Source organism: Echinops telfairi, unplaced genomic scaffold, assembly GCF_000313985.2.
Source record: "Echinops telfairi isolate 266 unplaced genomic scaffold, ASM31398v2 ScPeMD7_1;HRSCAF=3_0, whole genome shotgun sequence".
Taxonomy (NCBI): Eukaryota; Metazoa; Chordata; class Mammalia; order Afrosoricida; family Tenrecidae; genus Echinops; species Echinops telfairi.
The window spans coordinates 15,350,783-15,368,691 of record NW_022103896.1 but is presented as its reverse complement, the minus strand read 5'-3'; the positions used below and the strand labels follow the sequence as shown (position 1 = coordinate 15,368,691).

General features: G+C 47.6%; 1 protein-coding gene across 1 annotated transcript in view; it reads right to left on the bottom strand.

Moving 5' to 3' along the window:
* MTSS1 (MTSS I-BAR domain containing 1) overlaps window positions 1-17,909 on the bottom strand; it is a 170,345-nt gene that overhangs the window by 111,231 nt on the left and 41,205 nt on the right. The gene's annotated exons all lie outside the window — the stretch shown is intronic.

Genomic DNA, 17,909 nt, shown 5'->3' with positions numbered 1-17,909 from the left:
TGCACATGAGTGAAGATGGCCAGAGTAAAATAAAAATCTCTCTTTTCTCCTAGACAAATGAACCCTGAGTGACTGTGCATCTTTTTCCGCTTCTCTTTCAGGCTCTGCTCGTCCTACCATTAAACAACAAAACAGCTCTCCAAAGTCTTTGTGGAGCATCCGAATGAGACAGCTGGGCTACTGGCATGAGGAAATGTTCAATCTTGTCATTTTGAAAAGGGAATTCATATTCATAATTAATGAAGCTTTTGTCTACGCCAAAAGGAAAATCTGAAGGCTTAACTACGCTTAAGTAAATTCTCCCCACGCCAAAGGCAACACAGTTTTATAAATGATAGACCAAGAGAGAAGAACAGGGTTTTGTACGTCTCAAGGATCAGCGGAAAAGCAGAACAAGGCTGCCATATTTCAAGGAAGAGCTTGCGTTAGAGATGTCAGCAGCCAGAGGAGGCGGTAGGTTTCCTTTCTTCTCCATAAAACAAAACAACAGTCGTGGAAGGCTTCAACAGCCGCCAAAGAGGTCATCAGAAAGACTCGCTAACTCTCCAAGAACACCAGGCCCGGTCAAGTACAGAACCAAGACCACCATTATGGAGGCTGAAGTCTCACGGGAAGGTGGACACAGGAAACGCTGCTTTGGTTTAAAAGACTTTGGAAAACACCAGTAGAAAAATCAAACCCCTTACACAAAAGCATTTCAAAAAGAAGTCTTCTAAAGAGCACTTTTCTCTAGATATTTCGTTTAGATAGCAAAAGTAAAGGCTCATTGCATTCATTCAACAATATTTTACGCCTATAGTCGGAACTGGGTCAATGGCCGCTGGTTTGGTGTGGGGTTGGGTTTCTGATTCAGATGTATGCTGTGCTCCGTTTGAGTGGTTAAGGGGACCAAAACAAACCAATATATCGATGCAGACAACAAGGGTTGGAGCGGAGACCCAAAGTCCATCTGTAAACAACTGAGCATTCCCTCACAGAAGGGTCATAAGGAAAATCTTGTCAGCCAGGGTGCAGTATAGCACCGAGGGAACACACAACCTTCCTCTAGTTCTTTAACGCTTCTTCCCCCTCCACTATCATGACCCCAATTCTACCTTACAAATCCGGCTAGACCAGGGCATGTAGATATGAGCTCTCAACACACAGAATCCAGGACCCCTCAGGACCAATAAAGGGAGTACCATGAGGAGAGGGGGAGGGTGTGGGGAGACAGGGGAGAAACAGGGAACCGAATGCAATTATCGACGTATTACCCACCCCACCCCCAGGGTGACAAACAACAGAAATGTGGGTGAAGGGAGACAGCGGATGGTGTGAGATATGAAAATAATAATACTCTATAATTTATCAGGGTTTACAAGGGTGGGGGAGGGAGGGAAAAAAGAGGAGCTGATATCAAGGGTTCAAGCGGAAAGAAAATGTTTAGAAAACGATGATGGCAACATATGTACAAATGCGCTCAATACAACTGATGTATGGATAAAATGATTAATTTTTTAAAAAAAGAGGTTAAGGGGAGAGTGATGACTAAATCGTAAACACACCAGGGTGGTTGCCAGGGACTACAGGAAGCAGGTCTGCAGGGTAGTTGCTGAAAGGGACGTGTGTCTGGGTTTCCGTTTGGGGTGACGAAGAGATTCCACAGCTTGATAGAGGTGGTGGTGGATTTTGTCAGTGGTTGGTAATAAACTGCAGGAGTCCTTGCCCTAAACAAGCTCACAGGCTATAAAGAAACCATGCAGACCAGGAGAGTCCAGATCCCAGGCCCAGGGCAGAGTGGGGAGGCCCCAAACACCCTTCAGGAAGGAGAAAAGGGTCCTGGAGGAGGAATGGCCGGAGAAAAGTCTGGAAGGATAAGGTTTGTGAGAGAGAAGGCTGCCTGCTCGCAAAGGCAAGGGAAAGGGATAAGAGGGAACTTCAAAAAGTTCCTGGGAAAATGGAATCTAAAGATCATGGAATTTCCCCCAGGAACCTTTTGCAGGTCCCTGGTATATACTCAATATTGCCTAAGCCAGGCTGGACGACCCAAACAGTGAAAATGCATTTAGGGTGCCATTAGGATACCCCTAATCTAAGAAGAAACAAAATAGCAAGCTAACCATTCTTGTCACGGTATATATAATATTTACACACCAAACCCACAGCCATCGAGTGGATTCCAACTCATAGTGACCTTAAGTAGGGTTTCCGAGGCTTTAAATCGCAATGGGGCCACATAGCCTCACGGTTCTCCTGAGGAGCAGTCTGTAGGTCTGAACCGCTAACCTTGTGTCTAGCAGGCCCATACTCCCTCAACAGTACTACCAGGCCACATTCACATTTATAGTAGTCAACATTTATTTATAATAACATGAACAAACTACTGAATTTCAATAGAAGTCAGAATCCTGAAGCCCACAGAATCAAGGGGAATTGAGCAGTATCAGTAGTCCAGAGGCGACAATGTGGGAGGGACCTAATAGGATCTGGGTTGGGAGGGTTGGCAGTGGGGCGGGGGGTAGACAAGAGGTCCAGCTGGGGCCAAGATTGAATCAAGGGTCTGTGTGGCATCTCTCTGGGACCTGTGGAGCCACAGGGTCTGATGGGGACAGGGACCCCAGCAGTCCAGTGACACACGAGCGTCATGACCTCACCACACGGCTCTCTGGGGCGTCACCATCGAGAACACACTTTCACAACCTTGGCCCCACTGGAGTCTCGGTGGCCCTGACAAACAGGTACGGCCAACCTGACATTTCACAGATGATACACAGAGATATGCCGGCTTGTGTAACCCCCCCAGAGCATCTCCACCAGGAATGGCAGAGCTGGGTGTAGAACCGTCTCCTGGCCGGTCCAGTGGCTGCCCCGCCTGGTCACTCAGCCTCGGCCATGCAGCAGGCCAGCTTGAGTGGCATGACGGACCCCACGCACGCTGCTCACATGCAGCCATTTCCTTGGCTTGTCCTTTTGGGGCATAGCGTGGCTACATGCACCATGAACACAGCCTCGGGCTAAGCCTGGATTCTTCAGAGTCTTGGACAGTTAGCCCAGTGGTCAGGCCTCGGATGAGGCGGCACTGCCCAATCTCTGAACTCATGATTGGCTCCAAGTAATTTAAAATCAAACTTCAGTCAAGCTGCCCACGTGGCCTCCGAGTAAGGCATATGCATTGTCCCACTAAACTGCCAAACACAAACCCTATCGGGCTTACTTCCGTCATTCTCCAACTCAGGTGACTTGCCCCCTGCCGGAAACTTAGCAATATCTGGAGGCATGCACATACGTATTTTGGTTGGCACAGCTGGCAAGGAGGGAGGGACGACGCGACTGGCAATTAGGAGGTAGAGTCCAGGATGCTGATAAACACCCCACAACACACAGAACAGCCCCCCAACAGAGTTATCTGGCCTCAGATGTCTGCAGACCCCAGGTTGAGAAACCCTGGCCTAAATTCCCAGGTGGCTTCACAGGACTGATCCCCGGGGGTGGAAAGAACCAGATGCACACTCCAAGCTCTGCACTTCAAAGGGCGGTAGCGTTTTAACCAACCCACTTCAAAGGCGGTTTCCCTATTTGCAAAAGAGGTTCCTGTCACCCTCCTCAACTGGAGAGCTAGCTGAGTGGCTCGGAGGGCTGGAGGTCTAAGAGTGCAGCCAAGGAGGGACGACGATGCACCTGTTGTTACAGGCAAAGGCTCCAGGCGCCCACAGCTTGCAAACAACCACCTGTGCACTGCTTTCATGCAAACCCTCACCAACACCAGCGCAACAGAGGTCCTTCCAGCAAAGCCAGGGCAGGCTCACTGCACTTCAGTCTCATTACGGCATTCCACCGTGGGGCTCGGGGGCTTGGCTACTAACTAAAGGTCTGAGTCCACCCAGAGGTGCTCGAAAGAAAAGACGGGGCGACCTACCTCTGAAAAATCGCGGATCGCCATGGATCGGAAACGACTGATGTTTGCTTGTTTATTGTTGCTGTTGTTTCAAATCCAACTCGCCAGGAGTCCAGCTAGCTGCTGTGGGAACCCAGGGCTCAGCACCTCCCAGGCAGTGGTGGGATTCAGCCGGTTCAAACCGGCCCAGCAGAAACCATACCTAATTTTTTATTGAGTTTGGCAAACGGGTTGGTTGTTACAACGGCACTTGTAACCAAGGTTCTCTCTAACTCAATGTGGAAATCAAACATTTACATTCCTGACTCTTTGTTAATGCTCATCTGCTCAACAGTGTATTCTGAACACCCGTAGTCATGTTCATCTCATCCATAGGTGTAGAAAAATAGATGGGAATTTGCTTGTAATATTTATTCATTTCATAAAACTCGTTACACTTTTGATGGAATCCTAAATTTATATCCCTTTGTGTCTGTTACGTCAATAAACAAACTGTAAAGAGAAAAAGTGTCGAATAAACAGAGGGTCACACGCTGTCATTCATTTCAGCTTTGTCTTCCGTCCCACATTCCCACAAGACATTAGGAGCAGATTATGTAATTCCTGAAAGTATGCAAAGAGCCAAAAATATAGTCCTAACAACTGCTGGAAGTTCAGCAGAAGCAGAAAAGGGTTTTTCAAAGATGAACCTAATATGTTGAGAGAAGTCGCCTGTTTCTAATACATTTTGTAACACAATGACTATTGTCTAATTGGCCTGCCTCTAAAGGACGCAGTGAAAAGGTGATTAAGGATAAATCACACAGCCACTGATTCTCAGGTAAAAGTGAAGATTATTGCAGGTGAGGCCACCAATCAAGAAGGAATACGGAAATATCTTAAATAACAGTTTTATTGGCTTTTGATCAGGTATTACTATTTTTTTCATTTGTATTTTAAAATTCTTATATCATAATCTAGTTTTTGTACCTCTTTTATTGTTTTTATTTAAGTTTTTACTGTATGAAGTAATAAGCTACCTTTCAGTATACCCCCTTTTTACTACTTAAAACAGTCACAAGGGCAGCGAACCGGTTGTTAAAGTATTTGAATCCCACCATTGCTCCAGACCAGCAGTGACCCAGGAGACCGTCAGCACGCCCACCGGGAGGTCAGGTGGTACGTTTACACAGTTCCGTCTCCTTTCATTCCAGAGCAAGCAGCACATCTTGCACTTGGATTTAAATCCCATCATCCAAATGAAGTCGCGCTCAGCATTAGCATCAGCCTTTAAACCAGTGCAGATGGCAATCATGTGATTCCAAAGGCTGGGATTTGGGTGTGCCGGGTGCTCAGAGTAAGGGGCTTGAGGGAGAAGGATCTGGAAAGGCAGGCAGGCACGTATCGAGCCCGAGATGTTTTGTCTGCCACCATGCCCTTCTGGCCAACCACATGGGTCCCGGCAAAGTCCACGGGTTAATACCACCACTGGGGTCATCCCTGAATTCTCATCACTCCAAAGAGAAGCCCACGGGCTGCCAGCGCTGGAGGATGAGCGCAGCTCCCCACATCCTCTGCAGTTCTTTTGTGTGTGATGAGATCCCCTTGGCCATCTTTGGGGAGCTGTGTCTGGCCCTCCTCTGACAAACACATCAAAAGGGAATGTATGAAAAGCCACTTCCTGCTGTAGTGGAAACAGCTATTTTTTTTTCCTTCTTGCATTGGCAATCAATCAGCTTTTCCTCCCCTATGTCCCCCATTTTAAAGGCGGAAGCAGCAGCCTCGTATTGAACTGTGAAATGCGCTCCAATGAAGCTCTAAAAGAAAGTGCCACCCAGTGTCTGCATATTTGTTTCCATGGAAACCAGGGTCCCTGGGCCCTGGCACGCGCAGCAGGAAATGCTGCAGATTTTCACAGCAGGATCTGTTACCAGAAATAAAGAGTTGCGTGGTGGTTTAAACATTTGAGAATCGAAAACAATGACACGTGTGCGCATAGTGTACGTGTACATATACACATATAAGGAGGGGGCTTCAAACGGTTTGTGGAAAAATGGAATCAATAGGTAATTAAATGGAATTAAACAATAATCCTGTTTTCCACGAACTTTTGAAGCCCCTCCTAGTTGACCCTTGACAAAATGGGTTGACAGAGTGGCTGCAACAACAACTGAAGGATGGTGCAGGACCGGACAGTGTTTTGTTCTGTTGAGCATGGGGTGGCTATGAATCAGAACAGACTTGATGGCACCTAACAACAAACATATATGTATGTATGTATGTATGTGTATATATATATATATGTATGTGTGTATATATATATAGAGAGAGAGAGAGAGAGAGAGAGAATTATCCTATATGCAGATATAGATCCCACTAGCTGGATCGACACAGTGGCTACAACAGTAGGCTCCACCATAGGAGCGACTGTGAGGATGGTGCAGCACCGGCTGTTTCCTTCTGCGTACACAGAATCTCCAGGAGTAAATACAGTTGCAAAAACTACGATGATGCAAATGCCTAGATGCCTAGTTAGACAGATAAATATGCTGAAGTCAGATAAAACAAATGATTCAAATGTAAGCAAATCAACTCTTGCTCCCCACAGGGCAACAAGACCATGCAAACATCTTCTGCAGAAGAAGGTAGGGCTGAAACGGTGGCGGACGACTCCTGTGGAAAACCTGATAGGCAAGGAGTCCCAATAAACGAACGCAAGAACAAGTCTCTACCAAACAAGAACCAACGGAGCCCGGACAGGGCCTTTCCCCCGCTTGTCATTTGCCACTTGAACACTCTCACCATGAAACTGGACGGCAGAGGGAACTGGTCAATGGTGTGAATTTACACAAAACCGTGACATCAGAACACCCCGGACTCCGGTCCCTCTTCAGGAGGTCTTGGGAAGTGAGTTCCCCTCTGTAGGAGCCTGTTTCCTTCCTAACACTGGAAAGGTCATGCGGTCCTATAAGGTAAGCTCGGTGCTAGCTTAGGAGTGGAAGGCTAGAGAGCTGGGTTTAAAGCAAAAGCGCCCTAGAAAATTGTCCTTGTAGCTCACAGGTAGATTCCTAAGAGGGAGGTGTGAAATTCCAACGTCTTTATGATCCATATCCTCAAGAGGATTCACTGGAAGGTTCTTCCGTGATGGGAAAACGGGCATGTGGCTGGCTCATCTTCAATCTGTCGGTTCTATGAGTGACTTCCCAAGAGCATGTGTTCCCTACAGAATTCACGTGAAACCCTGGACCTGAAAATATTTTAGTTCAAAGCCATCTTCTCATGCTGAGCCTGGCTGGGCCTTTACCTGGGGAGCAGAAAAGAGACAGCTGTGCCAGCCGCCAGAACGACCCATCCCAGGAAAATGCTGGTTGGACACGTTCAAGTGCCTCCAAGTTCACATTTACATTCCACAGGGTTATTTTTGTCTGAGACTCGGCAGGCCCAACCACGGGCACAGCTCCGTGACAAAGAGCTGCCAAGAGTCTGAAGGAAAATAACAGCATTCTTTTAGGGTTATCAATCGCCGATTTACCCTAAGGGGTCTCAAGGCATGTTTCAGGGAGAATTGGTCACTAAGGCAAAAAGCACGAAAGTCAATATAACGGAAGCAAAGTGGGAGTGGAGAAAGAATGAACAGGAGAAGGGTTGAGGAGGGGAGGAGGAGTCTCGATGGCTTGTGTACAAAGCGAAGCCAACCCTTTAGGCTGGAGGGATGAAAGCGCCGAGTTAATCAGTCCATTATGTAAACGGCCTAACAACACAAACAGCCGTGCCGCACACGGCTCGCTTCAGTCACCCGTGAAAACACACATCCTCTCCACGCTTGGACCTTCTTCGCCTCTGCCACTGCCCTCCCCGCCACCTCGTCATTCACCCAGGTTAAGTGGGAAACCGCACACCTGACAGAATCTGAGCATCTGCTGGGAAAACGCCTCAAGCCCCCCAAGGGGAAATGCTATTGAACTGTGACAAGCACGTGGTTCCCTTAATTGTGGGAACGGCTTAGGGCTGCGGGGAGCTGCAACAGGAGCCACCTGCATAAGGATAAATCCCAAACCAGCCCCAGTGCTGCTGCATCCATCGGGACTCACTGCGGTCATGGTCCTTAGGTGCCATGGGGTCACAGAGACCCCACATACAATACAGCGAAACACTGCCTGGTCCTGCCCCATCCTCACACTGATCTTAAGCGTTTACATACTAAGCACACCAGTGCTAGCTAGATTCCGTGTTATTATAAATAGCCGTAACTTCTACAGGACTTTTGTCCATACTTCATGTAAGATTGAGGTCTTCACTGTTATTTAATACAGGAATACACACTTATGTACAGCCCCAGTGGCCATCAAGTCAATTCCAACTGATGGCTGCCCATGGGTGTCAGAGCAGAAGTGGGCTCCGGGGTTATCAAGGGCTGATTTTGTTTGAAACATCACCAGGCCATTCCTCTGAGGCACCTCTAGGTTGGCCCAAACTGCCAAACTTCAGGTAAGCCATCAGGGGGGTCAAAAAGGGGGCTTCAAAAACTTCATGGAAAAATAGTATCAGGAGCTAATGGAACTTCCCCCACAAACTTTTGGAAGGGCCAGTTAGCATGTCAAAGATCAGCTCTGCACAGGCACTATTCATCCTTGAGACAGAATGAGTTTCGCTGTTACTTTAGGAAGAATCTGCCCCGGCCCTTTCAGTTCCGTCCCCTAACATACACCCATGGGAGGAATTACAGCTAGAAAGTCCCATTCTAAGGGGCTGTGTGACACGACCCGGCACAGCAGTGGCGTCTCATGTTCACACGCAGCTTAAAACACAGTCTTCCTGGGTGAATAAGCTGCACAGAGGGACAAACAGGCCCTGGGTGCCTGTGAGCAGTGACAGTTAAACACCAGCTGACTTCTCTGGGCCGTGATAGGGAGTCCGTTCTACCAAGATCCTTATCATTTCAAAGACAGTATCTTCCAGCAATCTCCCCAAAAGGCTGCCTTCCTCACAATGCAGCTTTCCAAGCTCTGCCACCCCCCACCCCCACCATAAGGACCCTTCTCAGACACTTTTTCCATAATCTTCCTCCCCATGGATTTTAATAGGAGGGGGGCTTTACAATGCACTTGGAAAATGGAATTCAAACTTAATGGGATTCTCCCACACACTTCTGGAAGCCCCCTCCTACTGCCCATCTCTGCGTATAAATGCAAATTTGTATCTCACACTTGGAGAGAGTAAGGGCCCCCTCCCAGAACCAATGTTTGCCTCTTAAGAGCGGGCCCTCCCCTGTTGGGAATGCAGGGTCACAAAAGGAGGGAGCCGACGTGCTTGGGGGTGGGGGAGCATGCACCGCTGGGAGCTACCATTATTTTTCCCATGTGCCTCCTCCTAACACCCCACCTACCTGCCCACACCCTTCCACTCTCCACTGGCTCAGTACCTCCAGAGCAGGACTCCCACTTACCAGATCTTCCCAATCACAGCACCTTAGGGGCCTAACAACTGCCTTCAAGTTGCTCCCACTCCTGGTGGTCCCCGGTCTGAGTAGAGCTGGGCCCTACAGTGTTTTCAGTGGCTTTCTGCTGAAGCATCTCAGGGCAGACTCCAACCTCTAGCCTTTTGGTTTACAGCCAAGCACACTGGTAACAGCTGGCACCACCCAGGGGCCTCACTGAGAGCCCAGTAGCCCTCTGGTATAAAGCTTTCTGGTATAAAAAGAACACACAGGGTTCCCCTGCTATCCAGAAGAAAGGCATGCCTATGAAACCTCTCAGAGGCCCAAACAGCACACAGTATACACACTTCTCACCACTCGTGTCTACGGTGTTGTTCGATACCAGCGAGTCCGTCGTGACCTCTGCACAACAGAATGAAGCACGCCCCTGTCCTTGCCTCAAGTTCCCATACTTGAGCATATTGTTGCAGCCACTGTGTCCACCCACCTCCTTGAGGGCCTACCCCCTTTCTCCTGCCCCTCTACTCTACCAAGCATGATGATCTTCTCCGGGGACTGGTCTCTCCTGACAACAGGTCCGAAGAATGAGAGAGGAGGTCTTGCCATCCTTGCCTGCACGGAGCATTCTGGCTGCACACCTTCTAAGACAGACTTGCTTGTTCTTTTGGCAGTGACCAGCACCGGAATTCAAATGCTTCGATTCTTCTTCAGCCTTCCCTATTCAATGTCCAACTTTCACAAGCACATGAGGGGACTGAAAAATCCCATGGCTTGGCTCAGGTGTGCGTTAGTCTTCAAAGTCATTTCTACTTTATATGGGAAACATTTTTGCAAGTTGCCAGACCCCAAAATTAACCTACCATATCATACAAACAACATAAAAACCACAAATCACACAAACCTTTAGTGTTCACAGACACAGCACAAAGCAAGGGCAGCTTGCTGCTGGGAGGCCACGTGTCTTTCCCCGTAGGCCGGCAAGCCAATGCTTAACCCACTGCACAATCGGGGCACAAAGAAACAGGAACTGAAGTCCTACAATGACAGCTATGTACAGACTCCAGACGCAATGATCCCAGCCAGCTTTCCAGACCGCCTTCTGCAGGGTGTCCAGGAGATGTTTTCTCATTCAGTTCCCAGTGGGAATAACACTGAAAAAATGCATGCTATCCCTTACCCTAAGCTCTTTAAAGCCAATCAGCCCGATTCTTAAACAACAACTTGGCTAAGTGTTTCTCCGACCCTCACCAGGTCTCTTCCTATGAGGACCCAAAGGACAACAACCCCAAATCTGTCAGAAGACAGAAGTGGTCCTGAGAATACACGGTCTGTGTATGGTCAGCAGCCACCATGGGAGAACGCAGAATCATGCTTGGTTTGTTTTCTTAAATCTCTAACCAAACAAATGAATTTGGCCACATTCCTTTAAGGGGGTATTTTAAAAAAAACTCAATTTCAGATACAAGCGAAGGGCCTCTTTAATAACTCTCTATTTTTATTTTCCAATTTGAAACCAAATAAGCTTCCCAGGTAGAAACCATCAGGCTGTAACTACTAATTAAGGGCAGTTCAGGACTGAAAACGTCAAGCTCAAAGCTAAGGGCTGCTGGAGCCCCAATTAAACAAACTGGTTAGAATAAAACGTGGGGCAAGCAAAGCCAGTCTGGCTGTAGCCCAGAAACATTTCCAGGCAGATCCTCCCTCAAAGAGATGTGGCCTGCTCCCCTTCACTGAGGCCAGAGCAGGAGGTGGGGTGAGATGGGGTGCGGTGGGGAGGGGCTGCCTCTCTCAACCACAAAGCAATACGAAGTCACCCAGACTGGAATTCAGACTGGAATTCAGAATCCCCAACTTGGTTCTGGCCAAGACCCCAACCCACCACATCCTGTTCCCAGAAATGACAACCTTCCTTCCCCAGTGCCCCAGTGGGCTATTGGGGTGGCTATATGGTGGGGTGACAGTAGAGTGCTAGGCTGCTTCACATATCAATAGTCTCGCTTCCACTTTCCCGAGAGCCTTCTTCTCCTTCCCCACAAGTGAGAAAACATCTCTGTTCTAACACTAGGAGCCGAACTGACTCAGTGGGAATGGGCTCCGTTTGGTTTTGATAATCTAGACTGAAGGCACACCTGGTGGCCTAACAGCTAGATGCACAGCTGCCAACTGAAAGGGTGGCAGTTCAAATCCACCCCGTGCCTCCGCAGGAGAAAGACCTGTTTTCGTACAGACTGCAGCCAAGAAAACCCTAGCGGACGAGCTGCTCTGTCCCTGGTGGCTGCCACACGTCAGAGCCAACTTGACCCCCCACAACAACTTGGAAGCTGAGCAGCAGTGATCGGGGGCGGTGGGCTCAGGAGGACATTCCAGAGCTGGAATGCACAAGTGCACACAGGAAGGGATCAGAGGCTCCCAGGGCTGTGGGGATCGGCGGCGTGATCCTGGTGGGCGGTGCTGCCGGCATGTGGGAGAGGTCACTGGAATGGCAGGTGTAATGACGAGATGACAGAAGCCTAAGGTGACAGCACACAGCTGGCTGGAGCACAGTGTTCCCTAGAAAGCCCTTGACAGCCCGAGGCCCCATCACCCCAATGTGATCTGATCCTATAGGCATGAGGTCGGGCACTGAGATCTGAACTCTGAAAGGAAGGCTCGAGAGGTTCGGAGGCCCACGGCAGACCAGGAGAGCGCGGCATGTAACACAGTGGTGCTGGCTATGGTTTCATGCAGCAACAAGTACCATCTGACTATAATCCCAGAAGGGCAGGCGGTTGGCTCCAGACCGGTCACTCGACAACTTCCACTTCTACCTGCCATCCTCATGCAGGTCAAACCAACCCGAATGCCCACCTGCTGCCATTTGTTATTTTCTAACCCACTCCCCAGAAGCCAAGGTAGCACAATGGTTAGTCCCTAGGGGACCTACCTTTGGGGCTGCAAACTACAAGGTTAATAATTTGAAAACCACAGCTGCTCTGCAGGAGAAAGATGAGGATTTGCACTCCTGAAAATAGTTCGTCTTGGAAACCCAAATGGGCAGTTCTACTCGGTCCTACAGGGTCACGATGAGCCAAAACTGACTCTATGGCCATGAGTATAATATAACCCACTCCCCAGAAGGCATGGTAGCACAAAGGTTAGGTGCTTGGCTGAGAACCAGTGAGTAAGCAGTCTGAATCCACCCACCTTGGAATCAATGCCAATTCCAAGGCCATTCCACTGTGAGGACTGACACCTCTCCTCTTCTGTCTTTGTGCATGTCCACTAATCTCACTGGTAGGAGCTTTGGTGGCTCGATGGCTCGCTTGACTGCTGGTCAAAAAGGCAGTGGTTTGAAGGTACCAACCCACCAGCTGGAGCCCTGGTGGCCTAGTGGGTTATGTGTTACCCTGCTAACTATAGGGTCAGCAGTTCGAAACCACGAGTTGCCCTTCAAGAGGAAGATGAGGCTTTCTACTCCTTAAAGAGTTTTGAGTCTCAGAAACCCACAGGGGCAGTTCTACTCTGTCCCACAGGGTCACAATGAGTCGGCATTGACCGATGGCAGTGAGGGCAGCTCTGCAAGAGAAAGACCTGGTGATCTGCTCCCGTAAACGTGACAGCCGGGAGATCCCACAGGGCTGTTCTGCTCTGTCACATGGGGTTGCCGTGAGTCAGAATCAAGGGTACCAAACCACCACCCTCTCCCTACATTATCTTCTTAACTCTGCTTCCTCCACTCCCTTTGTCCCCAGAGCTGAAACGGGAAGCTTGGCAGATAACAACAGAAAGACGCTGCCATCATGCTGACTCATAACAGGGAGCAGAAACACTACCCCACCAGCCTCAGTCACGCACCATGTGTTTCACAGGGCCAAAGCAAGCAGGGTTCAGAATCCTAGATTATTATTGGAGGTAACGTGTAGTCCTATAGACTTAGGTCCTGTTTACAGGGGTGGAGACTGAGGGCCAGAGAAATGGAATATTATTTACTTAGGTCTACAAAGCCAGCAGAGCCAGAAGTCAAAGCCATGTACACCAACTCCTGACCCAAGCTGTTATCCCAAGGTTGGACCTAAATGCTTGTTTCTCACTGTTAGGGGTGGTGAAAATGTACAGAATAAAAATACGCCGTCAGTCTTTTTTTTTTTTTTTTTTCATTTGTTTCATGTTAAGTCTGGATTTCATTTAAAGTATAATGGCATAGCTTTCCCCAACATCTTCTGCATGTACAAATTCAGTCACACTGGCTATATGTTTCAAGTTGGGCAACTGGTCTTGCCATTTTCCCCCCAAAATCATTCTACCACCATTAATATACCTTCAGTGTCCTTAAAACAAACAAACAAAACCCCTAAAATATAATGAATTCCACATTAAGGAAATTTAAGAGAAAATGTCGGAGCCTCGGTGGCATAGTGGGTTACATGTTGGTCTGTTAACCATAAGGTCAGCAGTTCAAATCCACCAGCTGTCACAAGGAGAACGATGAGGTTCTCTGCTCCAGCAAAGATGTGCAGTCTCAGAATCCCTAGGGAGCAGCTCTATTCCTCCCTAGAGGGTCACTATGAGTTGGAATCAACTCAGTGGCTGGGGGTTTGGTTTGGGATTTTGGATCATTCTTTTCCAGGAGCCCTAGTGGTGCCCTCACTCCCTGAAAAGCCAGCAGTGGCTCCCATGAATCTGCTCCCATGAAGACTGAAAGCCCAGGAAGAAAAGAGATGGACAGCCTAGGAAACCCTATAGGGCAGTGCTACTCTGGAGATGGAACTGGAGTTGTGCGGTGAGTTCAAATTGGCCAAATGGCACACCATGACACTGCTTTCAATATTAAAACCATGCACACTTAAAAAAGTGGCTCCAATTCCTTCCTTCCTCCTAATGTCAAATGCCTTACCTTGTGCTTGGCGTAGCATCGCCCAAACATCCCTGAGACGGTTTCTCAAGGCTGTGAAGGTAATTAGAGAGGCACACAGAGGTGGGCAGAAATGAAAGTCACACTGCTCTAGGCCTGTCGAAGACCCTGCTGACACAGCCAACGATGCTGCGGCAACAGTGCTTCCCCAGCCCCGTACTCCAGCGAGATGGACAATTGCCCAGAAGATGCTGCGCACCCTGAACTCGCTGACAGGCCAAGGGCTGAGTCCATTATGGCCACAAAGAAACAGGAGAGTAGCACGTAAGAAGCACTCTCTTGGGTGCAGGGAAAGGGTATAGGGGGGGTTCCAATCCACTCAGAGGTACCTCGAAGAAAGACCTGCTGATGTGCTTGTGAAAGGCCACAGGCTTGACAATAGGTCTACTCTGCAACACATGGCGTCACCATGAGTTAGAATCAACTTGACCCAGCTAGGGGGGAAAACCGTCCAGCTGTTCCCAGCTCACAGATTCTCAGAGTCTATGACTAAAGACTGGGTCTTCATGACCAGTACACCAACACAACAATAACATCAAAGTGGGCACTTTCATATTAAAGACAAAGTTTATATTCATCCCAAAGTGCAAACCCACCACACATGGAACCGTACCAAGTGTTAACGAACTTGTCAAGTCCACTGCAGTTTTATTATCAACCTAAGTAGCCTCATAATAGCCATGTATGCACTTCACAAGAAACAGCATGTGGTACGTGTCATTAATGCCACCAAACTATGCACTTGAAAATGGTCAGGTACACACTTTACCACAACGAAGAATTTTATTTTAAAATGAAATAAAGTTCTAACATATTTCTATATTCTGTTTAGCAATAGGTATAAAATGGCTAGGTTAATTTGGCTTCTGTAGTGACTGAGTTTATAAGGTTTAGGTGAACATTTTTTCCTACAAATAATTAAATATTATGAATAGTTGGTGCAAAATTATTTACTGGAAAGGACAGAGACCTTTGGGAGCTGTTTTTCCTTTTGGAAACACTAAGAAATGCTACAATTCTGGAAGCCAGAGAGACCTGTGAGCTTGAAAGTTCTGGATGCTTCCCCAAAAGGGACACATAAAAATAACTGCAATTTCCTTTGATCATTTCTAGGAAGAAAAAATAAGGTATTTCTTGCAAAAAAAAGTTCCCGAACAAAGGCTATTTTTCCTGTTCCAGGGAGATGTACCAGAGGACAGTCTGTGAGAACCTTCCAAAATTGCACACTCGCTGCCACTGAGTTGATGCCGCCACACAGTGACCCTGTAGGACAGGCTGAACTGCCCCTGTGAGTGGCCGACACTGTAACTCTTTACAGGAGCATCCAGACTGTCTCCTGCGGAGCAGCTGGTGGTTTCAAACTGCTGACCTCGAGACTAGCAGCCAAACTTATAACCACTACACCACCAGGGCTACCTGATATTCACTGATCAACACATCTTGAAGTATTTTCAGTAAGACTCCTCACTTCCTCGGTGACTCACACACACACCAGTAATAGTAGATGAGTGTAAATCATCAAAAGATGTAACAAGGGGCACTGACTACAGCACAGCTTTGATGGCAAATGGCTGCAGATCATCTAACTACTTATCAATAGAACACTGGCTGCCGTGTGCATATCCAGACAGCGACGTCTCACTTGGCCATTTGAAAGAAGAAAGTGGATTTATAGGTGTGGACATCCAAACCCCAAACCCAACCTCACTGCTGCCGAGTCAATTCTGTCTTACAGCCAACGGACACAGGGCTTCAAAGCTGTAAGTTTTTACGGGTGCAGACAGCCCCCGCTTTCTCTCCCTGAGCTCTTGGGGAGTTCAAACCACCGGCCTTTGTGCTTAGCAATCCAAAGCTTATCCAAAAGAGCCAACAGGGCTGACTTCTCTACATGGAGCACAAACGCAGGAACAATGTTGCTATGGGCTACCTTTGGGAAAAGATCATACTTGAGTATTTTACTCCCTATCCACTCGGCAGATTATTATGCAATGGCTTTTTGAAATCCTTCCCAATGTGTTTTCTCTATGTACGTTAAAAAAAAAAATTTTTTTTTTAAGTCCCCAAACCACTAAACCCAGCCCCTGAAGGTATCCTGGGATGGGGCAGGGCTGGCCTTTGTATCCTTCGCTGTTTGCCTTCTGAAAATGCTATCTTTCATCTCTCTGAAAATAGGAACTAACAAGATGGTGGGGAAATGCAATCGCCTTTATCTTATACTTCTGTAAAATAAAGCTCCTTTCTATCTCACACACCCACAGCTCAAAAAAAACATTTATTTCCCACAAGTGCATAAGGAATTCTCGACAGAAAGTGTTCTGGCACCATTGAGGCTGACCTGCAAACAAACAGTCTGTTAAATGTATCAAAACAGGGGTCGGGTCACTGTGACATTATTTGTCTTCTGTCAAATACATCACCTCAAAACCCCGACTCTTCCTCCATCGCCACCACGGACTGGCAATTCCAGTTTCTTTTCCCACAAATGATTGCTTTGCTTTTCCTTCCTTCAATCCATGAGAACTTCCAGGCTCTCAAGTTTCCCACCAGAACCCCCTCTGGGGGGTCACCTTCTCCAAACACCAGCAGGTTCCTGCTGCGGGTGTGGAGGGAATCAGGGGGTACCTTTCTACTGACGCTCAGGGTCAGCCAATCATGACCGCTACAGTATAGAAACGTGCTGTGAATCACAGGCACACTCAAATTGTGAATCAAAAATGCAGTCCTAGATGTCTGAACTCTTTAAAATAGCAGAGCAAATTTCTCAACAACATCCCGATAGGTATTCGAGGGAGAAGGAGCGCTTGTGGTAGAGTGGCTACAAGGTTCAGCTGCTAACCCAAAGGGCAGCTGTTTGAATGCACCAGCTGCTGGGCAGGAGAAAGGTTGATTCTTCATGATCAATAATATAGCAACAGCAAGTGTAGTTTCATACTAAAGACAAATTTTTTATATACCCCAAGGTGCAGAATCAACCACATATGGGACTCACAGTGACCCTAAAGGAAGAGTAGAATGGTCCCCCAGGGTTGCCAAGGCTGTAATCTTTTCTAATATGGGACAGTTCTACACTGTTCTATAGGATCTTGAGTCAGCATTGGCTCCATAGCAGGTTTTTAAAAAATTATTTTATTGGGGACTCTTACAGTTCTTATTAACATTCCATACATCAATTGTATGAAGTATAGTTGTGCATATGTTGCCTTCATCATTTCCAAAACATTTTCTTTCTACTTGAGCCCTTGGTATCACCTCCTCTGATAGTAGATTTTTTATTCTAGAAACACATTGATATGGCTAGCAAGTCCAATTCCAGATATGGTAGAAGTAGAAGAAAACACTATAAAACATAAGTATTAACTCGTGACCACGGGCTTGAATGTCATGCTTGGCTTTCTGCTTACGTTTTGTAAAGTTTCTCTAATGAACATATACAGTAAAAACCAGGGAAAGCCTGAGCCTGGGTAAAGTAGAAACCTGTCAAGAAAGAAAACTCAACGATTTCACCCTGGATGAGCAATGAAGAAGGTAAGGCCTATGAACCACAGTCTCCACTACCCTGAGACCAGAAGAACTAGATGGGGCCCAGCTACCTCTGCCAAACCACTCTGATTGTTGTTTCAGTAGAAGAATCGAAGGTTAAAAAAAGAGTGACAACAAAATCCAAAAACATAAAAAAGACCAGACTTATTAGAGACAAATGGAATCCCCAAGACTGTGACCCTTGGACA